The following is an 18269-nucleotide window of genomic DNA, read 5'->3' on the forward strand; positions in this document are numbered from 1 at the left end:
ACAATCTAAATATTGATTAATATAATACTTGTGGGACTCACAAATTTTGATTGCTTTTCTCAATCTACTCTAATCTATAATTCTAAATTATTTCCTTTTACTAAGTCTATGATTTTAATATGAAGTGAAACTAATTCGCTATATTCGTGGGATTCTTGAATTTCTATCTCTTTCTTCAATCTATTCATATTCTTTTCTTCCTTAGTATTCTCCTCCTCCTAGTCCAAAACCCTAGCGGTTCCCACCCGACTCACACAACGATCTGGCGCCGAAAGGCACGACACAATTGGTGAACCCGACGTGAAAATGGACGGTAAGGAGATGGAGAATCAACAAGAGATTAACAACATGATGATGATGTTTGAGCGGATGCTACAAGAACAACGCGCGATGTCAGAGATTGCGGTGGTAGTGGAGCGGCTCGTGCAATGAAACAAGCAATTCAATGGGAAGGATGTGTGACCGCGTTATTTGTGGGAGTACAAGGCGGAGATGCTATGGTTTGGAGTACTGGAAGGATTGCAAGTGACATCCTTCAATCAAGTGGCTACTGATGGGCTTCAAGGGAGTATCCACGGGATACGACAACAAAATCTGACGTGGGCGGTATCATGAATACATAGGCATCATGGCTTCATTTGGGCTTGAACCCAAGACCTTGTAATATATAATCAAGAACTTAACCATTAGGATAGCGTATGATTATATAAAATAATAAAAGCTCCTTGTTATTAGATTGATTATTGTAAATGTTCTAGAGCATTCTAGAACATTCTAGAACATCCTAGAACATCTTAGAATATTCTAGGTCAAGAACATTATAGAACATTATAGAAACCACTAGGCTATTCTATAGGAACCTATAAATATGGACATACAATTCTTCTCAAACCAATTTGAATCAAACTGTTAGAACCAAGAGAAAAGATAGAGTGGTAGAAAAAAGATGTAAAGAGATCACGAGAAGAGAGGAATGAAATGATAAGAGAAGAATGAATGTATTAGTAAGATAGAATGAAGATGGATACAAGAAAGGTGATGAAAGTTGATTCGAATTGGTTTTAGAAGAATTATATGTCCATATTTATAGGTTCCTATAGAATAGCCTAGTGATTTCTAGAATGTTCTAGAATGTTTTATAACATTTACAATAATCAATCTATTACAAGTAGCTTTTATTGTTTTATATAATCATATGCTATCTTAATGGTTGGGTTCTTGATTATGTATTACAAGGTCTTGCGTTCAAGCCCAAGTGAAGCCATGATGCTTATGTATTCATGACAAGCGGTGTTTGAAGAAGTGCTGAAGACCACATTCGCTATCGAGGACTCCTTGAAGGCAACGCAGAGAGGATTCGAAGATTGGGTGGAAATATTAGACAAGGGGCTGAAGGTCCTCGATGTGTTTTTGGCATTCGAAAGTCAATTCGGTAGGTTGTTCGTGAGAGATCAAGTTATCCTCGCACCGGACAAGGTGATCATGTTCTTACGAGTTGTGGACGTCTGGGACTAGAACGATCTTGGAGTGCTTCTAGAGGACACGACTACTGAGAGTGGCCTCGCCAATACATGGGAAAACTTGTGGGATATCGTCGCGTGACACACAAAGAGGGGGCAATGGCTCGGTAATAAAGAAAAGAGAATTTTGGAACCAATCTCGAGACCAAGACCTGGATTGGAAGATCACCAACCACGACCTCGGGAGACTACGACCGAAAAGGGAATCAATGCAACCACGGTGGAGCAATTTCTCAAGGAGATGGAAAATCTCAAGATTGCTATGGTGAAGAAATTGGAAGACTGTCCCACGAGTTCCAAGTATATGGACCATTGATGCATATGGTGCGATAGCACCGAACATGATCGGAAATATTGCGATGAACACGAGGATCTACGACGGGATCTCATCTACTACGAGGGAAATCAGATCCATTCGATGGGCTCCCGAAAAGCATTTCGATTGAACTTCCGAAATGGCGGCATGAAGGTCCTAGAGGAGGTGATTGTGGCAAAAAGCAATTATGTCACAATTACATGTGGGAGAAACGTTTAGAGCGAAGGACCGTCTTTCTGGCCGGAAGTGCTAGAATCTCCTAGAAAACCGACTCTGGTGAGATGTGAAGCACTACAGAAGGCATCCGAGAAGCTACGGGATGGGAGTGCCCCGTAGATAAGAATAGCGTATATGCCCTATGCCAATTACATGAGGTGTATGTAGATGAGAAACAACGGCACACGGATGATGTGGTCGGACCATCGAAGACACCGGAGAGCTAGAATTCCGAAGTAAAAGGAAAAAGGAAGTTGATTCCGGCATTCAAACTCGCATCGGAAATCGAAGAACAAACGGACCTAAAGAAGGTGATTGAAGAGAGAATCCTTGATAGTCGGGTGGAATTCTCCCTTCCAGAATTGCTCGGAATTGCAAAGAAAGAGTTACATGACTTCCTCGTGGATCTCATGAAAAGAAAGAGACAAGCTACGAAAGAATCAAATGCTCCAAGGGTAAATGCAAATACCGTTCTAATGAACGATACAGAAGTAAACGATGAGATTCCGAACTCTCACTACACAAATCCACATTGGGCACGAGCAACTATGGAGACTCCGGTTCAAATTGGAAACATCAAAGAGCCCGTAGTCGCATTGATTGATCATGGATCAGAGATCAATCTGATGTCCAAGGAGTTCTACTGGAAAGGGAAGTGTCCTATTAACGCCAATCATGGATGGAAGATTCGGGCAGCCACTAAAGCAACAGAAGACTTGTTTGCAGCTTGTCCGGATGTGACGGTGAAGATCGGAGATGTGGAGATTGACCAAAATTTCTTCGTGCAAGATGAGGTCTCATATTCTATGATCCTCAGGTAACCCTTCATCATGGCTTCACAGATGGAAACAAAGGTTCTCGACAACGGAACGGCTTTTGCACGGATTCGACGCCAAAGCGGAGGGAAAACCGTCTAATTCCTGATTGTACCATCGAATCACGGAAGGAACAAGACAGAGCTCTTGTCCCAAACAAAAATGGATTTTTAAAATGGATTGTTGCGGAGTGGGGAAGTGATAGCCCGAGAAGTCGTGATACCCCACACAAGAAGAAAACTCTCAGAGCAAAACAAGTGTGAATCAGTCCAGATGGGGCATCTACGTACATGGTCGTGACTAAAGAAATGAAGAAAGAACTCCGAAAAATGCAGGATGAGCTCCGGTCTGCATCAATCATAAAAGAGGATGAAGAAATCATGGGAGTAGTCAAAGAAGTGTTCTATGGGAGCACACTTCAACAACATGAAGAGCTTGTGGAAGAGAATAGCCAAGAAGATCAAGTAGTTCCGATATAATCAGTCGAGATGTACAAAATAATTGCGGAAATGGGGCCATATGTGCTCCGCAAAGAAGAAGCAATTGTATGTACGAATTACAAGACCATAGAAAAGAAGGTGAAACCATCTGCGGAACCATTACCCGCCAATAGTGAACAAAAGAGGAAAGTGAGCTAGATTTAATAATCCACATAAGAGAAGAGGTCGAGGGTGTTTCGCATGAAGAAGAGTAACAAGTACCGGAAAGTTTGGCACATATTGGAGGATGTGCAGGTTCGGAGGCGGTGAGTGTCATAGTGTACTTTGTACACTACGTAAAATATGTGTGGAGTACCTAATTGCTTAAGTATAAAGAAATAGGAGAAAATACTAAAATAATTATGTTACATGCATAGGGTAAGATTTGAATCCTTTACCTCCACGTTAACAATTTCAAGCCTTACCATTGTACTAGCACATTATGACCATTAAAGATATAGTAAACTTTATCCCATGTAAATATTCTAGATAAGCATGATAGAAAAAGTTATTCATGCATACACACTTAGGTTAAATGAAAAAGTATGATAGAAAAGCTAATCAGGCACATGTAGTGTGCATGAACACTTGAGAAAAAAGGAAAAGCATTATAGGAAAAGTTAATCATGGATATGTAGTGTGCATGTACACTAGAGTTAGAAAAGGCATAATGCTTGCATGTGGTAAACTTAGTCTCTCCCATCACTATATAAGGGTGGGGAGCAAATTGTAATATTGTTAATTCTTGGGTTTTTGATTACGATCTAAATATTGATTAATATAATACTTGTGGGGCTCACAAGTTTTGATCTCTTTTCTCAATCTACTCTAATCTATCTAAATTATTTCATTTTACTAAGTCTATGATTTTAAATATGAAGTTTTAAAACTAATTCACTATATTCATGGGATTCACGAATTTCCATCTCTTTCTTCAATATTCATATTATTATCTTCCTTAGAATTCTCCTCCTCCTAGTCCAAAACCCTAGCGGTTCCCACCCGAATCACGCAATGATCTAGCGCCGAACGGCACGGCAACGGGTTCCACAAAACACAGACAGATCACCGTGTGTTCGTCAAAAGGTACGATGAAGGTGACTTCTGCATTCTCTTATTATATGTGGATGACATGTTGATAGTCGAACAAGACACGAAGAGGATCTGAGCGTGAAGAAAGCATTAGGAAAGTCATTTGCCATGAAAGATCTTGAACCGGCCAAATAGATTTTAGGGATGCACATAATTCGAGACAGAACTAAGAAAGTGCTATGGGTCTCACAAGAGATGTGACAAAGATCCTTGAAAGATTCAACAGGTCGGAAGCAAAGCCAGTCGACTCTGTGTTGCCGACAAACTATAGGCTGAATGTTAAGCAATGCCCGAGGAGCGAAAAGGAAAGTACCATATGCCTCGGTTGTCAGTTGTTTGATGTATGCTATGGTCTGTATGAGACCAGACATAGCATTTGTTATGGGGGCAATAAGCTGATATATGAGTAATCCAAGACGAGAACATTGGGCAATTGTCAAATGGATACTCAAGTACCTAAAAGGCACTTGAGAGGAATCGTTCTCGGCCACAACCGAGATCCAAACACGCAATGGAAGAAACAGAATAGAAATAAGTTTAATGCACTTGCATAGAATGAGACGACACACTATGTTTACGTGGAGAACCTCAAGAGGCAAAACCATGGGAGTTCACAAACTCTGAACTGGATCACTATAGAGGAGGGATATAACAATGTGAGACTCAAAGGCAATGACCTCGAGCTCTAGCTTTGCCAAACGACGGTTACAACAGAATACTTTCTGTATTTCTCTATGTGTCTCGCTCTATACAACGATAATGATAAAAACTCTTTATAATAACCCCTTGCCCTAGTTATATTTATACATATATAACTTTGGGTCTATTTACAAATATGGTCATCCGGAAGGTATTCGGTCCGGTTCCCTCCTTCAACTCGTCCGATCCGGCTCGTCTAGTTCTCATCCGGATCCCAACCGAAGGGACCGGTTTCCCAAATAACTCCCCCTTCACTCCGGCATGCGATGTCTCGTCATTCTGATCCGTGTTTGGCATGCATCCAGCTTGTCAACTGACAACACCTTGGTTAGCATGTCTGACCCGTTCTCCTCTGTATGGATCTTCGTTGAAAATTCTTTATCTTCTACCTTCTCCTGAAGCTAGTGATATCTCCTCTGGATATTCTTGGTCTGGGAATGGTAGGCCACGTTCTTTACAAGGTGGATGAAACTTTTATTATCGTTGTAGAGCTGGTATTCCTCCTACCGGATTCCTAGCTCTTCGATGAATTTCTTCATCTAGATTACTTCCTTGTCGGTTTCTACAACCACCATGTATTCTTCGTCTGTTGTCGACAGTGCACCGAACTTCTGCAACCTCGACTTCCATGATACGGCTCCCCCTAAATAACTCATGATGTATCTAAACGTGGACCGACTGGTATCTGCATAAGCCGACATGTCTGAATCCGTAAAGCCTTCAAATATGGGTTTACCGGAGGCGAATCGGAGGCACATACTCAAGGTGCCTTTCAGGTACCGGAGTATCCACTTGACAACGACCTAGTGTTCTCTTCCCGGATTGCTCATAAACCGGCTGACCACTCCGACTGCATATCCGATATCCTGTCGTGTGCACACCATTGGGAACATCAAGCTTTCAACGACAGAGGCATATGGTATCTTCATCATCTCTAACTTCTTCATCTTGGTCTTTGGGCTTTGTTTCTCGGAAAGCTTGCAGTTTCCCGGAAGTGTCGACCCAACCGGCTTCGCATCCGACATGTTGAACCTTTGAAGCACCTTTGCCACATACTTTTCCTATGATAGCCACAATAGCTTCTTCGTCCGGTCCCGGACTATGTGCATCCCCAGTATTTGTTTTGCCGAACCCAAATCTTTCACTGAGAAGGTCTGGTTCAAGGCCTTCTTCAAATTCCCAATTTTGATTTGGTGCAGTCCGATGATTAACATATCATTCACATATAACAGGAGTATCAGGAAATTGCCTCCGTCGAATTTCTTCACAAACATCATTAGTGTTGAGGATGAACATCCTCCCTTCTCTGTGCCCTTCCGCAATTATCCGGCCTTCTTCTTCGATGAAGCACCCGAGGTGCGTAAACTGCACTTGCATCCGCTAGTCGACGATTTGTCCAACCGACACCAGGTTCTTTGTGATAGTCTGAATGTGTAGTACGTTCGTCAACTTCCCCTTTTGTCTGACATGCCTTAAAGGGACTTCTCTGACATGCACAATTGGGTGGGCGGTGTCGTCTCTAGTTTCGACAATCCTCGGTTGTTCCCATTTCTCCAAAAAAGAGAACCAGTCTTCATGGCTTGTCATGTGGTTGGACGCTCCGTAATCAACGTACGATACTTCCTCCAATTTGGAAGCAGTCTTCTTCATCAAATTAGCCTTGTGCTTCATCACAAAGGCTGACGCTTTTCCGGTCTTCCTAGTTTCAGATCCTTCTGATCCTTTCGCGTAGTGCGAGCTTTGCCAGTTTTCCTGTTCGGTCTTGCCAGATCTGGATTTATCCGAATTGGCGTGCTTCTTCCAGCACTCACTTTCTCTATGGCCTTTCTTGCCACAGTACCAACATTCCATGTCGTCCTTTCCTTACCGGTTTCCAACACTGGCTTGACTCCCCCTGCTTGTGGAGGGTTCGGAATTGCTGTCGCCACTGACTCCCAAAAATATCCATGTACTAGGTTGGATCCATAGGCCTCTAACGGCCTACCGGTTTCATTCTGATACGGCTCCTAGTTCCGGATATCATCCAGACACCGATCTGGTTCTCTGTTCTGGATACCGATCCGGCTCTGGCTTATTCAGCCGATCCGGATCGGGTTGAGATTGCTCGCTCAACACATTGTTATTGCTTGGGTCCCTTCCGGATAGTTGGGAGACAATGCTTGTCAATCTGGGCAATGTTGGACCGGAAGAAAAGATCTTATCCATGGCGATAGTGAAGTCGAGTTTGCTAAACGAAGAAGCTCACAGGAAGGGCCGAGAGTCTGTAATTGACCCGAAAGCCTTAGTTACGAAAGACTACAATAATTGGGGAAGAGGCTGGACTCGAAGTTCCCAAAATCCGTAAAAGTTGGGGACGAGGTCGAAGTGAAGAAGGAGGCCCACTTGCTTTTATTGCAGAAGGCTGAGCCACTTCTAGAAGTATTATTGGCACTTCCTGAAAGCCAAAGGGGGAACCGATAATACGGAATTGAAGAAATATTTTGAAAGGACAAGAACGTCAACAATCGCGACAAGTGAAGAAGAACTGTTGCTTATCACCGAGGAAAGCGAGCTAAATCTTGTTAGCGACGAAACGACATGGGTCGTCGACTCCAGAGCATGGTTCCACTTGACCCCTGATAAGAAGTGCTTCTCCTCCTACAGAGCTAGAGATCATGGCTACATAAGGATGGGAAATGAAGGTGCATGCCAAAGTGCCGACATAAGAGACGTGTGGTTGACAACGTCAACCGGGTGCAAGTTGCTGTTGAAAGATGTCAGACACGTCTCAGAGGTTCGCTAGATGATGAAGGCTACATGGGTAGCATCCAAAACGGACTCATGAAATTCAGAAAAGGGAGCTTGATCGTGGCCTGAGCCCAGAAAATCAACACCTTATACCCGATGCATGCCCAGATCTACCGGGAAGAAGTGAACGTGGTATACGACACTACCAGTGAGCTATGGCACAAGAGGTTGTGCCACATGAGCCAGAAGGGAATGTAGAGACTTGCCGAAGATAACCTCATTCCGGAGGTGAAAGACATGCGGCTTGAGAAGTGCACCGAATGTTTGGCTGGCAAGCAGAACCAAACCTCTTTCCGGTCAAGACCACCAACAAGACGGAAAGAACAATTGGAGCTTTTGCATATTGATGTATGCCAAGTGGACACGAAGTCTCATGCCGGGTTGCAATACTTCGTGACATTCATAGATGACCATAGTCAGAAGTTGTGGGTCTCACTGCTGAAGACAAAGGATCAGGTACTGATTGTCTTCAAGGAACTCCACGCGAGAGTGGAAAGGGAAACCGGCCGGAAGCGAAAGGTGGTTCGAGCAGACAACGAAGGGTGAATACCGGCGGCAGTTCGAGGAGTATAGTTGGTCGAAGGGAATCCGGCTTGAATTCACAATGCTAAAGACATCGGAGCTGAACGGATTGGCTTAAAGGATGAATCAGACTGTGATGGAGAGAGTCTGAAGCATGCTGGCACATGCTAAGCCATCCAAGAAGTTTGGGGCTGAGGTGCTGATGAAAATGAAATATGTGATAAATAGATCGCCCTCAACGCCCTTGGACGGAGACACACCACAGAGAGTATGGACCGGTAAAGACGTGTCTTACTGGCACTTGAAGGTGTTTGTTTGTCTCGCCTACGTACATGTAGCAAAGGGCAAGAGAGCGAAATTGGACCCGAAGTCCCGACCTTGCATATTCTTTGGATACGATGATGATGAGTTTGGCTACCGAGTGTGGGACTTGGTCGACAAGAAGGTTTTCCAGCATCAAGACATAGTCTTCATAGAAGACAAGACCATTGCCGACTGGGAGTCGGAGAAGAAGATAGTGGACTCCCGATCGACCAATAGAGATCGGGTGGAAGATGCAAGGACACATCCGGTCGGAAGCTGGATGGCAGCCGAAAACCATGATGAATCGGCCGGATTCGACAAAGAACCAAACCGACCGAAGAACAATTAGACACTGGAATCAGACAAGCCTCGAATCGATTTGGATGAAGAATAGACGAAGGAGTCTGTGATCAAAAACCAAGGACAAAGATACCCTCTAAGAGAGAGAAGAGTCCCCCATAGATTTTCGGATGTAGAGCATGTTTTACTTACCGATGAGGGGGAGCCGGAAAGTTTCAAAGAAGACCCACAACTGCAAGTGGTTAAGTGCCATGCAAGATGTGATGGATTCCCTGCATGAAAACTACACATATGAATTGACAGAACTATCGAAAGCAAAAAGAGTGCTCCGGAACAAGTGGGTGTACAAGCTCAAACCGGGAGGCGCTAGAAATTCATCGAGATACAAAGACCGCATTGTGGTGAAGGGCTTCCAATAGAAGAAAGGAGTGGATTTCGATAAGATCTTCACCCCAATAGTTAAGATGACATCCATCCGGACGGTGTTGAGTATAGTGGCAAGCATGGACCTCGAGGTAGAGCAATTAGACATCAAGATGATGTTCCTACATAACGACCTCGAAGAAGAGATCTACATGCAACAATTGGAAGGATTCGTGAAGAAAGGGAAGAAGAACCTAGTGTGCTAGTTGAAGAAGAGCTTATATGGATTGAAGCAAGCTCCTCAACAATGGTACCGGAAGTTTTACTCCTTCATGGCCGACCAGGGATACCACAAGACGCAGGTCGACCTCTATCTTCTCTCTTGGTTCTGACAGTTTGATTCAAATTTCTCTCTCTCCTTTATCCTCCTCTATAAACATCACGAAACCATGGCCGCCATCAACTCAGAAGAATATGTAAACCTTGTTGCAGAAATGGAGAATCTTAAATCCAAGTTTGCATCTCTCGAATTAGAGAATCAACGTCTTCTTGGAGATCTACAAAAGGTTATTGTGGAGAAGCAACAACAACAAGAGGATTTTACGTGATGGGTGTGACAAACTAGAGTCAACAATCATAATTTTACAACAATAAAGGGTCATAGCTCAAGGAATTATCAAGGAGCCCAAAATCAGCCTCCCTGCTAAATTTGATGGTTTGAGGGCACATTTCGGAGGTTTCTTGAATCAAGTGCGGTTGGTAATTCAAAGGCATCCCACGCATATCTGACAAATGCATCTCGAGTCGGGTTAGTGGGCACCTTATTGACTGGCATAACGTTGTCGTGGTTTGCTCCATTATTAAAGACAAATTCTCCTCTACTCCATAATTTCGAGGAATTTGTCAAAGAACTTAAGGCTTGCTTTGGAGATAGAGATGGGGCAAGAACAATGATCAACAAGATTCGTACACTACGTCAGGGTGATTAGCCAACATCGACATATGCAACCAATTTTTGTCTCATTGCAAGCGATATTCCTTGGGATGAACAAGCCCTAATGGAGCAGTTTCGTTCCGGTCTTCGTAGTGATGTAAAAGACTTACTTCTTACATTCCCCGAGGATCCAAAATCTCTTACAGAAGCTATTAGTCGAGCAATATTGTGCGAGAATTGTCTTTTTGAGTGTCGATGTGAATGACAGCAACCAAGAACAAGATCAAGATTCACACCAACTTATGCATCAGTAACGACGCAGTAATCTCCAAGGCAAACATATAGCCCTGCTCCAACTCCAAGGCAACCACGTAGTCCAACCCCAATGGATAGGCCTACACCCATGGAGATCGATATGACCCAACGATGAGGACCATTTTCGGATGAAGAGAAACAACGACGTCGAGCAAACCGTCTGTGCTTATATTGCAAAGGTCCAGGACATATAACCATTCATTGGTCCTGTAGACCAAGACGTCAAGTAAATCAAATTCACTATGACAATAAAACTAAGTTCAACATTTTAGAAGCACTTAGCGATCCTAATATTATGAAGAATCCACCCTTGTCCAATAAGTTTGAAGTCTTAAGCCAATTAGAAGAGGAGTCAAATGAATAAGTCGGGCCAAAATAAGAACCATTTGGTTGGACAACTCTAGATCTGTACAACCTAGTGTAGGTTCCATTTCTTTCAAGCATGTTAGTAGAGTCTTCTCAGCCCAAGTACAAGTTAGGACATTGAGTTGTCAACTTCATGTCCAAGCCCTCTTAGATACCGGTGCCGATTCTTGTTTCATGAATAGAGATTTTTCCCAAAAACATCAAATATCCTTGCATACCCTTCCTTGTTTTGTTCTTGTAGTAGTGATTGATGGCCGTCCCATAGCTTCGGGGAAGATATTCGAAGAGTCTGAGCCAATACACATACTCTTATGTGATTTAGGATGTGTAGTTTCCTTTAACATAATACATAGCCTTGAGCATCCAATTGTCCTTGGTTTGCTATGGTTTGAGCTACATAACCCAAGAATTGATTGGAGGAGGTGAGAAATTTGGTGCCCTTCATAAGAAAACTTCATTGCTAAGGATTGAACCCAAGAGTCTTCCCTTAAAGAATATAGTTCTACCACTCATCATCTACTTTTCATCAAATCTCAACCATTTGCAACAATTGTCCCAAGTGCGAGGAAAAGAGGAACTTTTCTTATTTGCAATATCAATGACACCTTCTAGTGCCACTCAAGGGAATTCAGACATCAAAATTCCCAGAAAATATCAAGAATATGCTGATGTATTTGATAAAGTCAAAGCTAGTGTACTTCCAATGCATCGGTCGTACGACTGTCCCATTGATCTTCAACCAAGAAAAGAGCCACCGTGGGGTTTGATCTACAATATATCACAAACTAAGCTTGAGGTTCTTCGAGAATACATTGAGGAGAATCTTGCACATGGGTTCATTCTCCATTCAAAGTCTCCAACCGGTGCTCCCATATTTTTTGTGAAGAAAAATGACGGTTCACTTCGTTTGGTCGTGGACTATCGGAGATTAAATAAAGTCACCATAAGAAATAGGTATGCTCTGCATTTAATATCTATTCTTTTAGAGCACATTGGTAGGGCAAAGCATTTTACAAAAATCGATTTAAGGGGTGCATATAATCTAGTTCGAATTCGACTAGGAGATGAGTGGAAAACTGAATTTCGTACTTGGTATGGTCATTTTGAGTATACAATCATGCCTTTCGGGCTCACAAATGCACTCGCCGTTTTCCAACATATGGAAAATGACATTTTTTGAGATTTTCTGGATATCTTTCTCATCGTCTATTTAGATGATTTGCTGATTTAATCGAAAACATAGGAGGAGCATGATATACATGTCCGGAAAGTACGTGAATGCTTAAGAAAGTATGGTCTGTATGCCAACTTGAGAAGTGCAGTTTTGACAGCGAACAAGTCAAATTCTTGGGTTATACTATTTCATCCAAGGGTATCTTCATGGATTCAGCAAAACTCAAAACAATATTGGAATGACAACCCCCACGTTCTGTTCGAGACGTACAATGTTTCCTCAGATTTGCTAACTTCTATTGTAAATTCATATGGAATTATTCAAAGATTGTGTTGCCTCTCACCCAACTCACCAAGAAAGATCAAGTGTTTGTTTGGACTAATGAAGTGGACACGGCCTTTACTCAACTCAGAAAGGCATTCACATCAGCTCATATCTTAGCGCATATTGATCCCGAAAATCCATTTACTATTGAGGTGGATGCGTCAGACTTTGCATTGGGGAGTATCCTATCACAACCAGGCAAGGACGGGCAATCCCATCCAATCGGTTTCACTCGCGAAAATTTAATGTTGCGGAGATAAACTATGAGGTGCACGACAAGATGGTTTACTCTTTTACAAGAATCTCCTTTACATCCCTGATGGATCACCCCGCCTTCAAGTATTGGAGCATTGTCCTGATGCCCCTATGGCCGGACATTTTGGTATTGCCAAGACCATGGAGTTGGTGAAGCACGCATTTTGGTGGACTCATTTGCAAAACTTTGTCAAAGATTATGTTCGTACATGTGACACCTATTGTCGAGCCAAAATACCCAGGCATCATCCTTATGGCTTGTTACAACCATTACCGCTAGCAATGGGCACGGTTTCGGCTCAAACCGAACCGAACCGTTAAGCCATGGCTTAACGGTTTATTGGTTCAAAGATAAATAAACTGTTTGGTTTGGTTTCAAATATTATGACCGGGTTTGGTTTCGGTTCGGTTCGGTTTTGAATTTCATGGTTTAGCGGTTTCGGTTTGGTTTGGTTTTGAATTTCACAGTTTAGCGGTTTTGGCTTATGTGGTTTGGTTTAAAGGTTTAAAAGTTTTGAAGGTTTAAAGGTTTATAGGTTTATAAATTTGGTTTGGTTTTGATTTATGATAAGCCGATTTGGTTTGGTTCTAAACTTTTCATAAACAGTTTGGTTTAAATGGCTTCATAAAATTTAAACAGTTTGGTTTGGTTTTTAATATAAATAAATAGTCTGGTTTGGTTTCAAGGCCAAGAAACCGAACTGAACCGAAACCGAACCGCACGCATTGCTAATTACCGCCTCCAACTAAGCCGTGCAGTCTATTTCTATGGATTTCATTACGGATCTACCACCTTCAAAAGGATTTGATACTATTTAAATAGTAGTCGATCGATTTACCAAGATGGCATTGTTGTAGTGTGAATCACACACTACGTGAAATATGCAAAACACTATATCCGATTTAGAGAACGTATAATAAATAAAAATAAAATATTAAAAATATTTATTATGTGCATAGGGCAAGATTTGAACCTTGTACCTCCACGTAGACAATTCCCAACCTTACCACTATACTAGCATACTATAAATCTTAAGTTATACTAAACTTTATCCCATATAAATATTCTAGGTATGATGGTACAAAAAGTTATTCATGCATACACACTCGAGTTAAAAGAAAAGATGGGATAGAAAGCTAATCATGCGCATGTAGTGTGCATGAAAACTAAAGTTAGGAAAAGCATTATGCTTGCATGTGATAAACTTAGACTCTTCCAACACTATATAAGGAAGAGAGAAAGATGTACAGGGTTGTTGATTATTTTACAAGGGTTGATTAATATAATATATTCGTGGGATTCACGAATTTGCTAACTATTTTTCTCTCTTATTCTGAGTACTCACTAATACACTATACTTGTGGGATTCACGAATTTTCATATCTTTCTTTCTTACAATATATTTCATATTCTTAATTTCCTTAGAATTTTCTTTTCTCCTAATCCAAAACCTCAGCGGTTCCCACCCGACTCACGCAACGATCCAGAGCTGAAAGGCATGACACACTTGGTGAACCCGACGTGAACATGGGTGGCAAGGAGATGGAAAATCAACCAGAGGCTAACAACATGATGATGATGTTCGAGTGGATGCTTCAAGAACAATGTGCGATGTCGGAGATAGTGGCGGCAGTAGAGCGGCTGGTGCAACGGATCAGGCAATTCAAGGGAAAGGACGTATCACGCTATCTTCGGGACTACAAGGCGGAAATGATACGGTGCGGGATTTCAGAAGGACTGCAAGTGACATTCTTCAACCGGGTGGCTACCGACGAGCTTCAAGCAAGTATCCACGGGCTACGACAACAAAATCCAATGTGGGAAGTGTTTGAAGAAGCCCTAAAGACCACATTTGCCATCGAGGACTCCTCCAAGGCAACGAGGAGGGGATTCGAAGATTGGGTGGAAACACCGGATAAGGGGATGAAGGTCCTTGACGTGTTTTCGTCATTCAAAAGTTGGTTTGGGAGGTTGTTTGCGAGAGATCAAGCTATCCTCACACCAGACAAAGTGATCATGTTCCTACGAGCCGTGGACATCCGGGACCGGAAAGACCTTGGAGTGCTTCAGGAGGACACGACCACCGAGAGTGGCCTGACCGATACATGGGATAACGTGCGAGATATCATTGCACTATATACAAAGAGGGGGCAATGGCTTGCAAACGAAGAAAAGAGGGTTTCGGAACCGATTCGGAAACCGAGATCCGGATTGGAAGACCATCAACCGCGGGCTCGGTAGACTACGACCAAGAAGGGAATCGACGCAACCACGGTGGAGCAATTGCTGAAGGAGATGGAGAATCTGAAAATTGCGATGGTGAAGAAGATGGAAGACCGTCCCACAGGTTCCAAGTTCATGGACCGTTGATGCATATGGTGTGATAGCACCGAACATGATCAGAGAGATTGTGACTAGCACAAGGAGGCGTTACGACGGGATCTTATCTAGTACGAGGGAAATCAGATTCATTCAATGGATTCTCGAAAGCCACTCCAACTGAACTTTCGGAAAGGCGGCATGAAGAAGGTCCTAGAGGAGGAGATCGTGTGGAGGAGATCGTGTGAGGAAAAGACAAAGTACAGAGGAAAATGCTCCAAGGGTGAATGCAAATACCGTCTTAATGAATGACACCGAAGTGGAGGACGAAATACAGAACTCCCACTACACAAGGCCACACTGGGCATGTGCAACTACGGAGACTCCGGTTCGAATCGGCAACATCAAAGAGCCCGTGCTAGCATTGATTGATCACGGATCGGAGATCAATTTGATGTCCAAGGAGTTCTACTGAAAGGGGAAGTGGCCTATAAACACTAACCATGGATGGAATATCCAAGCAGCCACTAAAGCAATGGAAGATCTATTTGGGGCTTGTCCGGATGTGACGGTGAAGATCGGGGATGTCGAGATCGACCAAAATTTCTTCGTACAAGACGAGGTTTCACATTTTGTGATCCTCGGGCAACTATTTATCATGCCATCACGAATGGAGACGAAGGTGCTCGATAGCGGTGCGGCATCTACGTACACGGATGTAATCGGAGGAATGAAGAAAGAATACCGAAAAGTGGAGGATAAGTTACGGTCGGCATCAATAATAAAAGAAGACGAAGAAATCGTGGGAATAGTTGAAGAAGTGTTCTATGGGAGCACGCTACAACAGCTTGAAGAGCTCGCAGAAGATACAAGCTAGGGAATCTAGGTAATTCCGGTGGAATCGGTTGAGATGTATGAGATCATTGCGAAAATGGGGCCGGATGCACTCCACAAAGAAGAAGCAATGGTAAGTACGAAATACAAGGCCGTGGAGAAGAAGGTGAAACCGGTTGCGGGACCACTACCCGCCGATAGCGAACAAAAGAGGAAAGAAATCTCGGGAGATCCGACACTTCGGAAATCCGTGGATATCGGACATGGCTTCATGGATGAGACCCGGAAGAAACTTCGGATCGGTGGAGGTGGTTTCCTTTTACAAAATGAAGAAGAACGATTCCTGCGATGTTGGAACAACATGGGAAAGCATTTGCATTCACATCAAAGGAGATAGGGTGTGTTGATCTGAAGATAGTGGAGCCGATGGTGATCTTCACGATTGATCATGTGTCGTGGAACCTGAAGCCGATTCCGGTGCCACGGGCGCATATTCCGAAAATCATCGACTTGCTTAAGGAGAAGGTGGCGATGGGGATTCTAGAGCCATCAAATGATCCGTACTCAAATCGATGGTTTACGGTTCCGAAGAAGAATAGGTCACTCCAATTTATCCAAGACTTGCAACCGGTGAACAAGGTCACGATCCGGAACTCTGGAGTCGGTCCGATAGTAGACGAATTTATGGAAGCATTTGCCGGATGCGCGATATACTCCATCAGAGACCTATACTCCGGATATGACCAATGCCAACTAGTCGTGGAGAACCGAGACATCACCACCGTGCGGACACCGATAGGGTTAGTTCGAATGTGCACACTACCACAAGGAGCGACAAACTCGGTTGCACATATGATGAACGCGATGAACAAGGTGCTTCGAGATTGCATCTCGGGGATAACGATGCCATTCCTAGATGACATTCCGATGAAAGGATGCCTGGTGGAAGAAAAAGATGAGACTATTGATGATCGGGGATGCCGAAAGTTCGTAGTCGACCATATTCGTGATTGCGAGAAAGTGCTTCGAAAGTTAGAAGATGTGCACCTAACACTTTCCGGGGAGAAATCGGCATTCGGGCAAGAAGAGATATTGGTAGTCGGACATCTATGTGGGCCCTACGGCCGAAGACCATCACCAACCAAGATCGATGCGATTCAAGCTATGAAAGAAGTATGCGAGTCACAATCCGAAGTCCGAAGGTTTCTTGGAGCATGTGCATTCTATCACATATGGATTCCACACTATGCACATATTGCGGACCCACTCTATCACTTGTTGCGGAAGGGTAAGAAGTTTGAATGGAAACCAGAGCATACCAAACCCGTGACGAAGCTCAAGAAATCACTACGGAGGGCAAAAGCACTAAAGAAGCCGAACTATGACTATCCGATCATAATAACGGTTGACACAAGTCCAACCAGAATCGGATGGGTCATCAATCAAGCCAACTCGGATGGTTCGCGATATCTGATCCGATTCGGAGCAAAGGTTCTCAACGAAAGACAACGCGGATATGCACAAGTCAAAAGAGAATTATGGGGAGTCATGTCGGCAATCAAATCGGATCGAGATTATTTGGTCGGAGCCAAAGTAGTGATCGAAACGGATTGTCTTCCAATACTCGGGATGATGCGGTGTTGCACGATACCGGATGTGGCTATGCTAAGGTGGATTGCATATGTTAAGTCACTTAATCCGGAGATATGACACATCTCCAGAAAAGATAACGAGGTAGCGGATATGCTATCAAGGGCGCGGTTTGAAGATGACATAACCGAATCCGATAATGAAGAAGTTTCCAAAGACTACTTTGCTTCGGAGCACATATGCCGGGTGAACGTAATCCGAGAATTCCGGGAAGAAGAATACGAGTGAGAAAGCTTGCTGATCGGGAAAGTGCTACAATAAATCGAGGAATCATCGGACAATAAAGAGAAGAGAGCCGAGATCTGAAGTAAGAAGCGGAAAGTCCGAAAGTTCTTCTTGAAAAATGGATTAATATGGAGGGAGCCGAAAAGACCGGATGGCATACCACTTCGGGTAGTCGGGAAGTAAGAGCAACGAAACCGGATAATGTCCGAATTTCACGAATCCGATTGGGCTGGACATCGAGGAACATGGGAAACTTTTGTGAAAATCAAACAAAAATATTGGTGGAAGAACATGTACAAAGATATAGCGGAGCTCATGGAAAGCTGCGAGAAGTGCCAAATCTACTCCGGAGTTCGACACCGAGATGAGTTACATCCGACATTCTCACCGAAAATCAACTTCAAATGGATGGTCGATATTGTAGCCATGCCAACCGGGATTGGACAAAAGAAGTACTTGG

The sequence above is a fragment of the Azolla caroliniana genome, unplaced genomic scaffold (assembly GCF_043228905.1).
Source record: "Azolla caroliniana isolate FFs.n. ecotype wild unplaced genomic scaffold, voAzoCaro1.0.p SCAF_3, whole genome shotgun sequence".
Classification (NCBI taxonomy): domain Eukaryota; kingdom Viridiplantae; phylum Streptophyta; class Polypodiopsida; order Salviniales; family Salviniaceae; genus Azolla; species Azolla caroliniana.